The 18,126-nt window shown below is 44.1% G+C and overlaps 1 long non-coding RNA gene across 1 annotated transcript; it reads left to right on the plus strand.

The window, feature by feature from the left end:
• Positions 1-14,487: 14,487 nt before the first annotated feature.
• On the plus strand, positions 14,488-17,802 carry LOC148217614 (uncharacterized). The gene is made up of 3 exons (XR_015800943.1): positions 14,488-14,557; positions 15,747-15,861; positions 17,740-17,802. It is a non-coding gene; the product is annotated as an uncharacterized LOC148217614 (long non-coding RNA).
• Positions 17,803-18,126: the final 324 nt, after the last annotated feature.

Here is an 18,126-nt window from a genome sequence, read left to right on the forward strand (position 1 = left end):
TATTTCAGTTTGTAGTCTTCTTAAGGCATCTGCTGTTGAATTAGCAATCAATTCTATTTTGGCTGAGATGCTTGAAATGGCCTTTTCCAGTTGTGCAATTCCTGAATTTGGGAGCAATGCCCTAACAAAACTGTGAAAGCTGGTGCTGTATCACACCTGTGGGTTATTGGGTGTTGTTTTTGTGAGTCTTCCACAGTCCTTGAATTCTACCTGTCATTTCATTAGTTTGATTTCTAACTTGTAACTGAGGGAGAAGGTATCCCATGGTACGTTGGCCAGTCCAGTTACCTGGTCAATGTTTTAATGCTATTCCCTTCCCAAAAGCCACCAAGATGCACCAGGAAGGTTGCAGCTGGTGTTAATTCTCACGGACTCGTTTCCACTATGTCTGTCAAGAAGACAGTTTTCTCACATTGGCTGAGTGACATTGACCCACTCAGTTGTGTTACTGGAAAAGTTGCCGAGATTTGCTCCAGAGTGGTTCAGCCCTGTGTATGTGACTGACTCGTTGATAGGCAGTAATTGGAAAAGGGGCTTTGCCGAGGAAGATCCTACCTGTCTACACTGAGCACTAGTGCTGTGTAAGCTACAGGGCTTCAAATCTGACCAATTGCTCGATGGTACCCCTGTTAAGGGAAGGTTCCATTGTTGCACTTCTCCACAAAGCCAGCAATCCCCGAGTCCTGTATAATTAGCTGTGGTTCCTATTAGTGTTACATGGCTGATAACATCAAAGGCCAGTGACAGTATAAGCAATGAAAAAGACAGTGAAATGCAATATGAATTTAATGGTTTATGAGTGAATTTCAATTTTAGTCCATGGTCCCCAACAGGTTTGGTTGTCCAGGGTTTAATTGGTGATTTCTTCACTGGGATGCAGTGAATCCAGCTAGGTCTTTCCTTTACTCAAACGGACGTAAAGGTAGTCAGGAGCACTTGGATGGATCCGTCCCACTTTACTTGCAGAGGATCACCTGTAAAATTCTTGACCTACACCCAGTCACCAGGATCAATTGTATGCAATTTATGATGCGGCTGCTTCGCTTGATTCTCAAACACATTATTAAACATCTGGTGCAATTGGTTGTTTGTAGCCATTAAATATTCATAGACATATTGATGACCAACTTGAGCCAAATTTTCATCATGAGTAACATTTAATCCATAAGGTCTGCCACAAAGCATTTGAAATGAGCTAACTTTTTCTTTAGACCTAGGTTTTCTTCTGAGTCTGATAAGGGCAATAGGTAAAGCTTGACAGCAATATAAATTAATTTCTTGACGTATTTTAGCTATCTGGTTTTGGATCATATGTTTGAGGTTTTCTACTTGACCACTAGCTTGTGATCTGTAGGGTGTGTGAAGCTGCCCTTGGATTCCTAATGCTTTGCTGAGAGCTTGCACAATTTCTGCACAGAAATATGATTCTCTGTCAGGGGATATTTCTCTAGGTGCACCAAACCAAGGTATGATCTCATTCAACAACACTTCTATCACTTCTCTAGCTTTATTTGTCCTACTAGGGAATGCTTCTGGCCACCCAGAGAAAGTATCAGTAAGTACCAGCAAATATCAAAACCCCCCCTTTCTTGGGAGTTCAGAAAAGTCTGTCTGCCACAGGGCTCCAGGAAAAGCTCCTCCACTAATAATAACTCCTTGTTCTAGCCTAAATCCTATCGGGTTTGGATTATTCTTCAAACAAGTCACACATTGTGATGTTTCTTTAACAATGTCCTGCATGCCTGGGCCTGCAATTCATTTTTTAGGTGGTGTTGTAGGGATTCTGCTCTTCTTACAAGTCTTACCACGTACAATTTCACATTATGTCATTAACTTTTCTGGTATTATTAGTTGACCTGTTGTCTAATTGTCCCCAACCATTTTCTAAAAGTTTCCTTTTCATTAATGCATTTATAATCAGAAGGTTGGTGTTTTACAGGCTGCTTAGTTGATACTGCAGTGGGTATTAGAGCTGCCACAAGTGGTTCATTTCTTTTGGCAGCGATTCCAGCTGCATCATCTGCAAATTTCCTGCCACCTTCCGGGAGGGTGTTACCTTTAGAGTGCCCTCAGCAATGTACAATTGCCACTTGCAATGGGAGTTCCACCTCCCTGGGGAGCCTGAGGATTTCAGTGGCATATTTGATGCTCTTCTTTTGTGCAGTCAGGAATCTTCTTTCCCTCCATATGGCTCCATGGGCATGAACAATTCCCATAAGCACATCTTCCATCAGTCCAAACATTAACTTTTATTCCTTTTGCCAGTTGTGATGCTCGAGTGAGGGCTCTCAGCTCAGCCCTTTGTGCTCAAGTTCCTGCTGGTAATGGGCTTGACTTGATGACCTCCAAGACTGTAGTCACAGGCTACCCCACCCTTCACACTCCCTGTCTCACAAACTGCTGCCATCAGTGAACCAGTTCATGGCAGCTGGGAGCAGCTGTTCCTTTAGATTTGGCTGGCTGGAATACACAGCTTCCATGGTCTCTAGGCAGTCGTGTACTACAGGTTCAGCTTCCGACTTCCCTTGCAGAAAAGAGGTAGGTTAACTATACTGCTCACTTGAATTTCAGTATCATCAGGTTCAGCCGAGAATACTTGGTATTTTAGGAGCCTTGAGGGAGACAGACATTGGGTCTCTTTTCTGATCTAAAACAGGCGACAGCTTGTGTGACACTAAGACAGTCATCTTTTGTCCTGTTGTAAAGTTCCTTGCTTCTTCAATGTTCATGATGGCTGCTGCTCCTCCCCTAAGGCAGGCAGGCCAGCCCTTGGGCACAGTATGGAGTTGTTTAGAAAAGCAGCCTACTGCCCTTTTGTAAAGCCCAGGCCTTGTGCCAGAACTGCTAAAGCTCTTGTCTATCTCTCATGTGAGAATACCCAAAATGGCTTACTCACATCAGCAGCCCCAAAGCAGGGGCCCTCATGAGTTCACGCTTCATTTCTTCAAAGGCCCTGTTCACTTCTGGGCTCCATATCAAGGCATTTTTAGAAATTGTCACCAATTCATAGAAAGGTTTCACAATCAATCCATTGCTCTATATCCCCAGTTGGCACCAACCTGTCATTCCAAGGAGAGCATGGAGTTCTCTTATGGTTTGTGGTTGAGATGTCTGGGAAATTGCTTCCTTCTGGGCAGTTCCCAAGGACCGTTGTCACCTCCATGCCCTTTTCACATTTCTCCTCTAGGCCTGTGTAGTCTCTTGTTAACTGTTTCAGAGGACCTGCTCTCCTGGAGCCTTCCTGAGGCTTCTCTCTTGCAGGTGCCTTCCAGGTACGACTGAAGGACATGCTGACTTGGAGCTTTTCCAAGGCATCTCTCCTGCAAGTAGCCATCAATCCAGGCACTGACATGGAGCAGAGACTCCCGAGAGTGCCCAAGCTGGCCTGGGTGACAGAGGAGGAAGAAAGCCCTGGCGCTGCCCCAGCACAGGAGACTGAAGAGGTGGTGCCGTTCCAGCCAGCGCAGGAGGGTGAGTGGCAGAGCTGGGCCTCAGGGCTGGTGCCTGCATCCAGCTTTGCCCCATCCCATCCCATCCCATCCCATCCCATCCCATCCCATCCCATCCCATCCCATCCCATCCTATCCCAGGTGATTAAAGGTTGAATTTGATAATCCAGGTTGAAGTCCAGTGTAGATGTTGGTGGTCAAAGGTTGCATTTGAATGAGAAAAGTTGGATTTGAAGGTCCAGGGTTGTATTTCATGAGGAACACTATGAATCCATGGAATAACTGTATTCCAGGTGCTAAGGATTTAGAATCCTCTTGCTCCCCTCCCAGATACCCATTAAAACTATGGAATTACAGTATTCCTGGCATTAGGAATTTAGAATTCTCCAGCTGCCCACATAAATTCCTCTGGAATAATGGTATAATGGGTATTGGGAACTTGAATCCTCCAGTTATTTTCCCATACTCCCTTGGAAAAATGTCATTCCAGTTGTCAAGAATTTGGAATCTCCAATAGACCGTCCCCAAATGCCACCAAATTCCCAAGGAAAAACAGCATTCCAGGTGTCAGGAATTGACAATCCTCCAGTTCACCTCCTAATTTCCCCTGGAATAATGGCATTCCAGGTGTTGGGAATGAAGAATTCCCCCATGCAGTCTCCCAAATTCCAACTCAATTCCCATGGAAAAACAGCATTCCAGGTGTCAGAATCCTCCAGTTCCACTGCCATACTCCCATGGATTAATGGCATTTTAGGCATAGAGAATTCAGAATGCTCCTGCTTCCCTCCCAGATTCCCACTAAAACCATGGAATTACAGCATTCCAGGAATTGGGAAATTAGAATTGTCCAGTTCCCCCCTCAAATTCCCATGGAATAACCACAATTCAGGTGTTACAGATTATGATTACTGAGGGTCCACTCTCAAATTCCCCCCAAACTGCCACGGAATAATGACATTTTGGGATTTGAGAATTTAGAATCCTCCACTTCCCCTTCCAAATTCCCAACAAAACCACAGAATAAGACCAGTGCAGCATTGGGAATTTCGCATCCTCCAGCTCCCCTCCCAAATTCCCACACAATAGAGGCATTTCGGGTGTCGGGATTTTCGACTCCTCCATATACCTTCATCAACTCCCATGAAATCCATGGAATTACAGCATACAGGTTGTTCGGAATTTGGAATACTACAGTTCCCCTCCAAATTTCCGGTGAAATAATGGCACTATGGCTATCAGGAATTTTGAATCCCCCATATGCCCTCTCAAATTCCAACCAAATTCCCATGGAATAGCAGAAATCCAGTTATCAGGAATTTAGAGTCATCCATATGCCCTCAAAAATTCCCAGGGAATACCAGCTTTGTAGGAATGGGGAATCTTGAATCCTCCAATTCCCCTCCCAACTTCCCATGGAATAACAACCTTCCAAGTATTAGGAGTTTCAAATGCTCCAGTTCCCCAACAAAAATCCCATTCAATAAGGGCATTCCAAGTGTCAGGAATTGAGAAGGCTCCACCTCTCCAAAAGAATTCCCATGGATATAGAGGATTCTGGCTGCACAGAATTTAGAATGCCGCATAAACCCTGCCAAATACCCACCAAATTTGCAAGGAATTAAAACACTCCAGATTTCAATAATCGTGACCCCTCGTCTTCCCCTCCCAAATTCCCATGGAATAATGGCATTCTGGGTGTTGGGAATTTACAATCCCCCATAAATCGACCCCAAATCCCACCAAATTCCCAAAGAAGAGTAACTTTCCAGGTTTCAGGAATTTGAAATATTCCAGTTCCCCACCCAAATTCCTATGGATCACCAGCCTTCTAAGTGTCAGGAATTGAGAATCCTCCAGCTCAGCGAAGGAATTCCCATGGAATAATGGGATTCCAAGTATTAGGAACTTAGAATACCCCATAGAGCCTCCCAGATTCCCACTACATTCCCATGGAATAACAACATTCCAGATTTCAGGAACTGAGAATCATCCTCTTCCCCTCCCAAATTCCCATGGAAACATGGCATTCTGTTACTCTGTAATTTGGAACCCCCCATAAGCTGTCCCAAAATCCCACCCAATTCCCATGGAATAGCAGCATTCCAGGTGCCAGGAATTTAGGATAGCCCATTTCCGCATCCAAATTCCCATAGAGTAACGGCCTTCCAGCTATCAGGAATTTCCAATCATCCATACAGCCTCCCATATTCCCATGGAATAACGCATACTCAGGTATGGGGAATTGAGATTCATCTAGTTCCGCACCCAAATTCCCATGGAATAACAGCATTCTGGGAGCTGGGTATTTGGAAACTGCCTTTTTCCCTTGCAATTGTTTAGGGAATAAGGGCATTATGGGCATTGGGAACGTAGAATCCTGATGTTCCCCTTCCAAATTCCCATGGAATAACCATTTTCGTGTGTTGGGAATTTCGAATGATCCCGTTCCACTCCCAAAATCCAATCAACCTGTAACGAAATAATGATATTTTTTTTGTTAAGAATTTAGAATCCTTTCCAATTCCCCGTCCAAAGTCCCATAGAAAAGCTGTATTCCGGCTTTGGGGATTATGGAAACATCCATATGCCCACATAAATTGCCACGAAAAACCTCAGAAAAAGAGCATTCATGGTGTTAGGAATATGGTGTCCGCCAGTTGCACTATCCACTTCCCAGCAAAACCATGGAATTGCAGCACTCTGGGCATTGGGAGTTTGGAATCCTCCAGTTCTGCTCTCAAATTCCAATGGAATAACAGCCTTCCAGGCATGGGGATATTGGAATCCTCTAGTTCGTTTCTAAAAAGCCCATGGAATAACAACGTTCTGGGCATTGAGAAGTGCAAATTTGCCAATCCCCTTCCCAAATCCGTAGGGAATAAGACAATTCCGGGTGTCAGGTATTTGAAATCCTTCAGCTCCGCACCATAATCCCCGTGGAATAACAGAATTCCAGGTGTTAGGAATTGAGCATCCTCCACTTCCCCTTTGAATTTCCCTCCGAATCATGGCATTCTGGGTGTCGGCAGTTTAGAATCTCCCCTAGACTCTCCCAAATACCCACCAAATTCACAAGGAATATCAGAATTCCAGATATCAGGAATGTATTATCTGCCAGCTCTCCACAAAATAACCCATGGAATCATGGCGTTCCGGCTGGTGGGAGCCTTGACTCCTCCAGTTATCCTCCCAGTTCCCCATGGAATAATTGGATTCTGGGTGTTGGGAATTTACATCCCCCCATAAACCAACCCCAAATCCCACCACATTCCCAAAGAAGAGCAACTTTCCAGATGTCAGGAATTTGGAATATTCCCGTTCCCCACTCAAATTCCTGTGGAACAACTGCATTCCAAGGGTCAGAATCCTCCAGCTCCCCAAAAATATTCCCCTGGAATCATGGGATTCCAGGTGAGAGCAATTTAGAATGCCCTGTACAGCCTCCAGATTCCCACCAGATTCCCATGGAATAACAACATTCCAGATTTCAGGAACTGAGAATCATCCTCTTCCCTCCCCAAATTCCCAGGGAAACATGGCATTCTGTTATTCCGTAATTTGGAACCCCCCATAACCTTTCCCGAAATCTCACCAAATTCCCATGGAATAGCAGCATTCTGAGTGTCAGGAATTTAGGATAGCCCATTTCCGCATCCAAATTCCCATAGAATAACGGCCTTCCAGCTATCAGGAATTTCCAATCATCTGTACGACCTCCCATCTTCCCATGGAATAACACATACCCAGGTATGGGGAATTGAGTTTCATCCAGTTCTCCACCCAAATTATCATGGAATAACAGCATTCTGGGAGCTGAGTATTTGGAATCTGGCTGTTTCCCTCACAAAAGTTTAGGGAATAACAGCATTCCAGGCATTGGAAATGTAGAATCCTGATGTTCCCCTTCCAAATTCCCATGGAATAACCATTTTATTGTGTTGGGGATTTCGAATGCTCCAGTTCCTCTCTCAAATTCCAATCAAACCATAATGAAGTAATGACACTTTGCGTGTGGAGAATTTAGAATCCTCCACTTCCCCTTCCAAATTCCCAAAGAATTGCTGCATTCCGGGTTTGGGGATTTTCGAAACATCCATATGCTCATTTAAACTCTCACACCAACCTCAGAAAAACAGCATTCATGGTGTTGGGGATATGGTATCTGTCAGTTGCACTATTCACTTCCCAGCAAAACCATGGAATTGCAGCACTCTGGGCATTGGGAGTTTGGAATCCTCCAGTTCTGCTCTCAAATTCCAATGGAATAACAGCCTTCCAGGCATGGGGATATTGGAATCCTTTACTTTGCTTCCAAAAAACCCATGGAAAAACGATATTCTGGGCATTGAGAATTGAGAATTTGCCAATTCCCTTCCCACTCGGCTTTCAAGGAACGATTCCTAACAGCAGAAGCATCAGAAGCACAAAGTGGATTACGAGAAGGGACAATGTAGAACACGTGTCTGTCCTGGCACGTTTTCCTGTGAGATATGTCCCTCCAGGTCTTCGGTCCTTGCGAAGCTCTATGTACTGTGTGCGTTGCTACTTGTAGCTGAGAACGACCGTGGAGCTAGCAGCGAATTCGGAGAGCGCTGAGCACCTAGTCAAGGAGCGAGAATTGCCCCTGCAATGCGGTGCTAATAGCAGCTTCCTCGCGGCGGGGGCGAGCTCCGGCCACAAGACATTCTCGTCCTGGCAACTGATCTCTGTGAAGGGCGTAGGCGAAAAGCTTTCGTTTTCCGTTCGAAGTGCGAGAGAGGCAGACTGTTGCACGGAGCTCTGAGAACAAAGGTGCACGCCCTAGGCAGACTTGGGCAGAAGCAGCGTTCTCGAGTGCTTGGCTGCCGGCACACTGCTGGCTGTGGGACGCCCCTGCAGCGGCTTCTGGCCGCCGGCAAGTGAAAGCAGCGCCAGGCATGGGCGAGGGTGGAGAACAAAGCCGCACAAGTCCCGTGCTTGTGTGCACCACATTACAGGCTACTAGGAGAGGAAGTTGGCTGCCTTTCCCTTGCCTTCCCAAGTGCCCTTAGCAGTCGGAAGGAGCAAACTGAAGCACTGCTGCTTGTGCTGCTCCTTGGTTCCCTTGCAGCCCGCTGTGGAAACATTGGCAGTCACTTCTAGGCGCCGAGTTGCACACAGCACCACGGTAAGTGCCGCGGAGAAGGTAAATACCGAGTGCAGCGAGCAGCTGGACGTGGCTTACGTGCAATAAGTAGAAGGTGAACCTAGGCACTGCCTCTTCAATCTGGCCGCCTCTGTCTGGTAGCAACTTTTGCAAGTCGGCAGAGGGAGCTGCCAGTATGTAGAATGGAGGGCAGCAAGACACCGTGTGTTATGCGCCCTTTCAGGGCTTCTGACAGAGGGCTACTTTAAGAATGCCTTCTTCTTCCTCGCGTCCTTCTCCCTTTGCTCTAGCTGCATGGAGTACAGCACAGCGAAGGTGTGAGGAAGGGCACTGCCCCAGCTTTTGCCCTGGCCTGCCTGTGCTGCGCCTTTAGCTGCACACCGGAACAATGGCATTTCTTACCCGCAAGGTAAAAAAGGCTTTAGCGTAGCCTCAGGAATGGCATGTGCCTAGACATTAAGTTGAGCGACCATGTATGAGGGAGTCTTTAGAGGTTTCCTCCCCCATGGCGCAGGTGTATTCTCATTCTCGTGCTGAACTGAAAAGTCACGGCATAGCAAGTTTGGCCTGCCTTGTGCAGAGACGAACACAAATGTGGGGCTATGATCCTCTGTGTTTGGAGCTCTGCTTCCGGGTGTGTGGGCTGCCATGAGCCCGCAGCAGCCACCGAGGACACTGTGGATTGTGGATGAGGCTGGGCTGGTCCCCCACCCCCTGTTGTTCTGACAGCGGCAGGAGTGGTGTCCGAGTGGCATCGCCAGAGGGCCCCATGGGGGGCAGGGAGAGAGCCGGGAGTGACCCCGAGCGGCACCGGAAGCGATATCCGTAGGGCCCGGAAGGCCAGTGGTGGCATCGAGTTTCACGGGTAGGAGGCTGCTAAGGTGCTTTGAAAGGTGGAGCTCCTTTGCTCTAGGACGGTCTGGGAGAGCTAAGGGTGTCCAATCTGGAGAACAGAAGGCTCCAGGGAGACCTTCGAGCCCCTTGCAGTGCCTGCTGGGGCTCCAAGATAGCTGGGGAGGGACTTTGGAAAAGGGTCTGGACTCGCAAGACAAGGGGGAATAGCTTCAAACTGCAAGAGGGCTGGGGTAGCTGGGATATTGGAAAGGAATTCTTCCTTGTGTGTGTGCTGAGGCCTGGCACATGTTGCTCAAAGAGGCTGTGTGGGAGCCCCATGGCAGGAAGTGTCCAGGGCCAGGCTGGAGCGGACATGGAGCAACCTGGACTAGTGGAAAAGTGTCCCTGCCCATGTCAGGATGTGGGAAGAAGAGTATCTGTCTCTAAGGTCGCTTCCAGTCCAAACCATTCTGGGATTCTAGGATTCATGGAAGGCCCTTTTCCAAGTGAAGTGTTGTATCTCTTGGCTCCCAGCTTGTAGTTGCCAGTTCTTCTGGAAGCAGGCGTGGCGAAGCAGCTGTGATGAGCCATGGGTTCTCAATAGGACGAGTGTGATATATTTGCAGAGAGGAAGGCTGCAGACAGATCTTCAAGGTCCAGGTAAAACAAACAAAGGATTGAATAAAAGCCAAAGGTTGGTTGTGTTAGTTTGCTGGCTGTTGAAATGGCCCCAGGTCATTTTCAACGTTTCTAATTTGGATTTGTTTGAGTAAAAAACGAATGTGTTACCTCCAGCGTAGGCTCTCCAATGCATCTCCATGTGCTCCCATCTCTTTGTTGTATATCGGGTTCTATTAACTGAAGACAGAATCATAACACAGTAGTAAAACATTTAGAGGTGTGGTTAGCCAGCTTCAGGAGTTTTCAACTCTGCTGTTGACTTTTCTGGTAACTGTAGGCAAGGCAACACAATCCAGTTACTCCACTTTTCCTCTCTGAGGAAAAGATGATTTTTTTTCTCATTTTGAAAATAGCCTTGAATGAAGAGAGTTATGCATGTGGCATGTAGGATTCATAATTTTACCTTTCTCTTCTGCTGTCTTTCACGTACTAGTCTTTTTAAAATTTTTTTGTCGCTGTTCTCCATTCAGTAGGTTTGAAAGAATTCTAATTGTTGAGATGATGGTTCTTTGAAGGCTCACTTAGCCCACCTTTTGGGTGAAGGAAAGAAGAAGACAAGGTCCTCTAGGAAGAGTAAAAAGCATACATACTTTCAAGAGACATTCCAAGATGTCTGCTGATGCCATGCAATTACCGTGTAATCAGCAGAAATGTGTTGGAAAAACACCCATCAGTGACTTCACAAGAAAGCCACACTCAAGACAGGTAAAGAACAGAAGCATAAAACCCCAAAGGTATGAAATGGACCGATTTTCATTGGGAATGAGCAACTCCTGAATTCTTGGTTCTAGAACTAGGGGCTTGTAATAAATAGACTGTCTCCTTGCCAAACGTAAATTTGGTGTCATGAACTGCTCACTGCCCGTTGAAGTGCAGGGCTAGTAGACTAATATTTGCCATGGCAGGCATGTTGTATGGCTTTCCTGTTAAAAAGAAATTGGTTTTGCTCATAGCAATCTAGATATGTACCCAGTCTGACACCTATTTTTTAGGCTATATTTCCAAGTAAATGGCTTCCATGATGATGCAGTAAGTTTATGTCATGAACAGGAATGAAGTGATTGCATGCATCCTTTTTTACCCTAAGCCAGCTGCTGAATAATGAGACAGAGACTCTCACTGACGCCAAGGAGTGCCCGTGCTTTTGGGAAAAGCACTGGGCAGATAAAGCCTATTTCCACATTTCTTGCTAGCGTCTCCTTCAAAGTTCATGGGTTTGTTCATCTTTTAGAGCTGTTCTAGATGTCTTTGTAGTTTACATGTACTAAATGTAGCAGGTATTGCTTTCATGGCGTCCTACTAGATTTGAAGTTGGGATCTACTCAGGCTTCAATGTCTCAGAAGAAGCAACGTTGATTCTTTGAATTCTGTTCTTGAACGTGAGAATGATACTTATGTAGTTAATGAATTAATTAAATCGAATTCACTTGAATGGAAAAATTGTCTTGTTCATGTAGATTTTAACTTGGGAAATTGATATTTGAGTTCTGCTTTTCATTGTTGTTACTTTTCTGTATTCTTTGATTGCACAGATAGCAGATGTACTGACCAAGTATTGTGTGAAACTGGAGGAAATGTCCTTCCTCTTGGCAGCTGATGTTCACAAGCTCATTAACGCTAAGGCCATGGTAACTGTTTTACCTGGGGCAAGATAGCAGTCTGAATATTCCTAGAATGTCTTTCTTTCCCCAGATGAAATTCATTTTTTCTGCCTATCAATCACGGAAATATAGAAGAAATTTCTACTTGGCAGGGTATTGGTTATCATTTGTGTTCTTTTCTCCCCTCATTTTCTGTAGAAGAGACAATTTTTGGTTTGTTTTTGCCTGTTGTATGCTGCTTCTACTTCTGGTTTTATTTTTTAATACAAAGAATATAAAGAGAGCACTGCTGGATAATGAGAGGGCAACTGCCAAGCTACTCTTGAATCGAATGAAATCAGAGCTTGAGAAAGAAAAATGGCATCAACTGAAATGGCAAGGGAGAGTCAAGGACTGGAAGCTCATGCAAAAGAAGTGTGTAGTTCAGAGTTTCAGGTCAGAAATTTGTCAGTCTTCTTTTGGACAATGAGCAACACAAAGTGGCTAGCGTTCACTTTTGGTTTCTATCAAAGTAATACTTGATCATTTTTTCTTTCTACATAATCCACGTACGATATCACATATATCATGTGATTCCATTCTACATATCTACTTTCCATCCTGCAGAGAATTTATGGCAAGTGAAGAAATACAGAATCCCCCAACTGTGAATATGGAAATGGAAAAGTTGATAAAGGAGCAGATGGTACTTAGTGAAGAGAGACTGAAGGTTTTGCAATATATCGGGTATGGCAAAAGAGGGTATAGCATGAAGGAAAACAATTGTTGCTGGAGTTAATGAAGGACTTGGCTACAAAATGCACTTTGCTTCCTGTCAATGTGTGATTGCTAAATGCAGCAGTAAGGCAGGGTCTACATCTATTTCTGTACAGCCCTTTTGAATGGAAAAAATGCATTCTTGATTTTCAGTGCCCCAGCTACACTTAATAGGTGGTGATCAGGCTCTAAAAATGGAGGAATGCAGAAACAAATCTTGAAACATAGTAGAAATGGGCAAAGATGGGTGGAGAGCTAGAAGTTGGTGCTTTTGTCAAGGCATTTTTTCTCCATGGCGTGGGATTTTATTTGCGGAATAATTTAAGAGAGGAGTCTGGATAGAAATCTAACGTTGCTACGTTTGAATATCCATCCTGAACACAAGACACATTGGTGTGGGTGCAATGCATTACGATCATTACAGGGAGGTTTTTTACGGTGGATGTAGGAACGAGGTAGATGACAGTTAGTTCCTTATCGGGCAGTAAACAGTTGGCCTTGAACAACAACAATCTCAGGTTTATTTTCATTGCCAAGATGGCTGTAAATAAAAGAAAGCCCAGTAGTATGGATATTCAGATTCATAATTTTATATTTGAAGTACTGACTGGTTTGTATTTTAGGATACCTGACTCTTGTTTCCTACTTTGATAGCACCTTGTTGCCTCCAACACATGCCAAATCTGATGGAAACGAATGGTGCAGAACTCTGGAGAATTGAAACAAAAGTCTAGGTAGGTCGGGAAATCCTAAGAACAGTCTGGAATTCAAGCAATATTTTCTTTTCTCCCGGGCAACGATGAGGCAGACAGTTGCTTTGAGAGTGCATGTTTGCTCTATTCTTTGTTCCGTGTGTTGCCACATACCTTCTCAGTTGCTTGGAGGTGGCAGTAAGAGCCAAAGAAGCTGCCTGTGGCATGGCTTTCCTTTGGCCAGTACATGGGGAGATCTAGCAGGAACTGGCTCGGTTAGAATGAATCTGGGGGAAATCAAAAGTTAATTTTGACATGGATCCCTTCTCAATCATACAAAAATACTCCTTTTTAACTCTTGGAGAAGAAGAAGGGAAGTATTGGAGATACTTCCTTTCTCTGTGTCCTTGCAGCATGCCTTTCCGCTCTGTGTCTGCCTTCTCTTGCTCCAGAGCACATCCTGTTGGGATGTTTGTAGCCTGTATGATAGCAAAGAAGTTGGTAGCGATTCTAAGTACCTTGCTACTTTGAAGCATAATGATAAACAGCTGTGTATGAAAATGTCTTGATTTCTTTGGCTGGTAGTGTCTGGTGTCTGTAGGCACTGCTGGCATCTGTTCCGTGTGCTGAGATTCAGCACATGGCCTCTGGCATGTTTCCATGTCACACTGCACTGTGAAAGATGGGAATTTTGACTGTGGTCTGTTCCGTATCATTCAGACAGCCCTAATGTGGAGTGCGTGGAGAAAATGAGCATCCAGTATGAGCTGGTCGAGGGCAAATGTCAGGAGAAAGGGCAGATGTGCAAGTTGAGTGCCACAGCTTTTGGCTGTGATAGCCGTGGTCCAATGTGTCATTAGAGTAAAATGCGTCTGAGGATGCACCAGACATTGAGATAACAAGTGGAATTCCTTTTTAACTTCCGCCTTACTCTCTTCAAAAAGTAAGCCATCCCTTTGGTTGGTAGTAGTTGGTGTTTGTACTTGAAATGTGGAAAAGCCGTAACAAATGCCAGTAATGAAGGGAGTGCTGTCCTACATGAATGTGGACGATGCAAGGCGCCTCAGCCCTTGTGCTAAATCTGTCTTCTCTTGGGAAAGAAATTCCACCTCTGCCTCAATTTCTCCCTTTGTGTCCAACCAGATGGTATTGTTTACTAATCTAATATGGCATGTAGGAGGCTGAATCTATCTCTGTCCATCACAAGAAAAGAAACACTACGTTTAGCCAGGCTCTCTGAAAGCCACACAGTATTTCTTCTGTGCATGTCAATAATTTGTTCTTCTTTTCCTTCAGATGACCCTGTTAGATATGAACATTTGCACAGCAGAAGATGCTGAAGTTGTGCACTCCAACATGCTTCAGATGACTGAGAAACGAAAATGTAGGTTTGAAGAAGAAGTGGAGCACGTGGATGTACATTTCTTTTATTTGATGACATATATCTTCATCACTCCTTGGGATTAGTCTGTTCTTCCTGTGCTCCCACCTGCAATGCCTTCTGCGTGGTAGGCTATTGATGTCACCTTAGAAAGAGGTCCATAGTGTGACAAAACACTCCAGAGAAACAGTTTGGTGTGGAAGAGTTTCATGTGGAAGTGTTCATAATTCTTGTGTTTATTATTTGTAATAGAAATAGATTGTATTTTTATGATCATTTCTATCTGAAATACATAGGATAGCGATGAATGACGTATGGCCCAGTCTGCTTAAGATCAGACTTTAGGAATAGCTGGACATGATCTCCCAAATGTCTTCCAATCTTTTCTATACATAAAAAAAGTCGGGCAGTTGTTTCTAAAGGGATAAATGATAGAATGTGATTTGGTGCTTTATGGTGCCAGAATAAACAGAAGTTTTGAGAATCCGCATTCTTACCAGTTTACTTGGAGACTGATTTTTTTTTACTCTCCAGATAGAAGGCACCATGTTGGATACCAGTCGTAAAATTCCAGGCAGCCTTTTATCATGTTACATATCCTCTTACTCATTCATTTCACCTTCCAGCAGTTTAGAAAGAACTTGTCCACTTGAATGTTTTTCTTTGGAGTGATTTGAAGGAGACGGCTAAATGGCCATAATCCAGGTAGAAACATAAAAACAAGGGTGTGCTATAAAGACAGGACTTCTTAATGCAAAGAGCCCTCTGAAATTCAAAATACCTGCTATAAAATTAAAAATGTAATCTTTGACTTTTAGATGGGAATTTCTACTCTTCAGTTTCATTCTGTCAGGTGCATTTTTGCTAACTGCTTGATTCATGCTGAATGGACAGTCCTGTCTTATTGTTGGTATGGCAACAGTGATAGAGATCACTGCTGCTTTCTGTAGAAAGTGGCTGCAAGTTACTATGACGAGATCTTGTGCAGGTCTAGAGTTTGATTGGATGTGAGGTTCTCATTGTTTCAGAACACCAACTTGGGGTGGCAGTGTCAGAGGTGTTCATTATCTAGGAAGATTTTCATAGGCGATGAGTTTTGCTGAGGTAGCTTTCTCTTCTGGGTGTAGAAGATATGTGCACAATTAACTTCCTTGAATCCTAAATAGTTGGGGAGATTTTAGTATCTACGAAACCATTTTTACTAGCTTTTTTATGTGGCCTTAGATGATGAAAGTGATCTGGATACAATCTTAGAAAAAAGGAAAACGGTGAGCTGTGAGGAAGAGCTGAAGGAGTATTTGGAGAACACCCTTTCTTCTTGAGATCAAATTAGAACAAGGTATGAATTTTGTATGGTAAACTTAAAAGGTAGAGCATCTTTGCTTTGCATCTTTGAATATTGGTTGTACTACTTAGGCCTTGTTTTAATGCTGTTGTGTGAAGGTATGGAAAAAGAGTGCTTTTCACTTCATGTAAGAATATAGAATAATGTCCCTACTGAACAAGGTTAAGGCAAATAATGCCCACGCTTTAGGAATGGGACAAAAAAAGACTGCCAGCATTCAAAAACCATAGCACATCAGTATTACTGTGCATACCATCACATCCATGCCTTATTCAGAAGGTAAAAGTAGTAGTGCAGATTCTTGGATCACTGGAATCAGAAGTTGGTCTGCACCATCATCACTTCACTCATAGATTTGATCTCATTCAAAGTTCTAGGAACTCAGATGTTTAAGACAGCCAAGCACTGGCAACTTTAAAAACCATCTAAAAATGGGTACAATACCGCTCTCCTTCCTGAAGATCTTAGCAGCAGCTCTGAAGCCATAGAGGAAGCAGCACTGTTCACACACCCAGGAGGTCTTTCCTACCTGCTCGATCAGAGGCACATTAGAAGAGCAGTATGGACCTGAGGGGCAGATGCACATACCTTCACACACCTCGCAGTGGGACTGTGGTTAGAGCTGGAGGTTTGATACTCTTCCTAATAATTTGAGCCGTTAAAACATAGCCGGAGGTAAGAGACCAAGTGAAAATACAATGCCAGGTTGTGGAAAGAGAATGTTACCTATCTGAACTCCTACAAAAATTCCCCATCATTTTCTTTGTTTAGGAGACCAAGCCAATGTCCGTGTAAATGAAACCAAGTGTGAATATTGATTTTTTCTTGAATCAAGACTCAGCTTTATGTCCAAGTCAAAGGCAAATAAACCAGAAAGGCTCCGCTGAGCACAGTGCAGAACTAACATGGAAGACAGTCATTTGACCTCTTATGTAAGCAGTGTTGGAATGGTTCCCCATCCAAAAGGAAGGATGTCAAATGCTTCTTTGGAAATATTTTAACTTCTGTGCGTTTCTTTCTTTGTAATGAACTAATCTCTAACAAGCCAGGACGTGATTGTGTTCAGTAGAAACAGATCAATGGCAACATTTAGCCTAAAGGTTTTATGAGATTGATAAGGAAGTTCGATTTAGATTTAAAGGCACTGTAGTCATTTTAAATTTTATTTCTCTCCGTACTTGAGTCTCTTAAACAGGGACCTTCAATTGGACAGGAACGGGACACTGAAGCAAATTGTAATGGATGATGTAATGGCTTACCCAGAAGCATTTTGTGGGAATTGATTTCTTCTAGGTATCCATCAGCCAGCATTTTAGTGTGAAGGGAATCTTCAAACAGGTAAAACAAAAATTCCCGTTGGTTTCAAACCTGACTGCTATATTAATTTTTCACTTTGGAGAAAATTTTCATGACCTTTAAAATTCAGACTGTATCAAGTATTGTTTCAGCCATTGAAGAAAGTGCTTTTGATAGAGATAGGAGAGGGAAACCAAAACATTTCTCAGAGCCACACTTTGAGCTCTGTCCTTGTTACAAACGGCACTTGAGCAAATTCATTTGCCTTTGGAACAGAAAACGACAAGGTAACAGGCTTATCATTACGGATTTGAGTCTTCCAGGTTCTTTAGATAGTAAGTGATCTATTCAAGATGATCTCTTCCTGAAATAGATCCATTTTGAGAAGGGATATGGATTTCTTAGAAGAAAGCAAATCCCTATGTTAAAACGGGTGTTTTTTGTTGTTGTTTTGCTTTTAGAACTTGCAAGGCACAATCGACTTCATAGTTCGAGATGCAGATAAGAGCACGACATTCCAAACAGGTGTTTCTTTTTGGTTGTTTTCCAATCTGTCTATCTTTGGATTGTAACCAGTAGAACTGTGCTTGAACTGGAAAGAAGTAGCGGAGGTTTCAGAAGTGGAACATGCGGTGGAACAGTAAGCTGAGAGCATTGTGCAAGGAGAGGAAAGAGGGGAAAATGGGAAGAGTTTCCTGAGTCGGAAGGGACCCCTAGGGATCGTCAAAGTCCAACTCCTGGCCCTGCACAGACACTCCAACAGTCCCACCCTCTGCATCCCTGAGAGCATTGGCCAAACGCTCCTGGACCTCTGGCAGCCTTGGGGCTGTGCCCATTGCCTGGAGAACCTATTCAGTGCCCGACCAGCCTCTGAGGAAAAAAACCTTTCCCTGATAGCCAGCCTAATCGTCCCCTGACACAGCTCCTGGCATTCCCTTGGCTCCTGTCCCTGGTCGCAGAGAG

This window comes from Sturnus vulgaris, unplaced genomic scaffold, assembly GCF_052056855.1.
Source record: "Sturnus vulgaris isolate bStuVul1 unplaced genomic scaffold, bStuVul1.hap1 Scaffold_527, whole genome shotgun sequence".
Lineage (NCBI taxonomy): Eukaryota > Metazoa > Chordata > Aves > Passeriformes > Sturnidae > Sturnus > Sturnus vulgaris.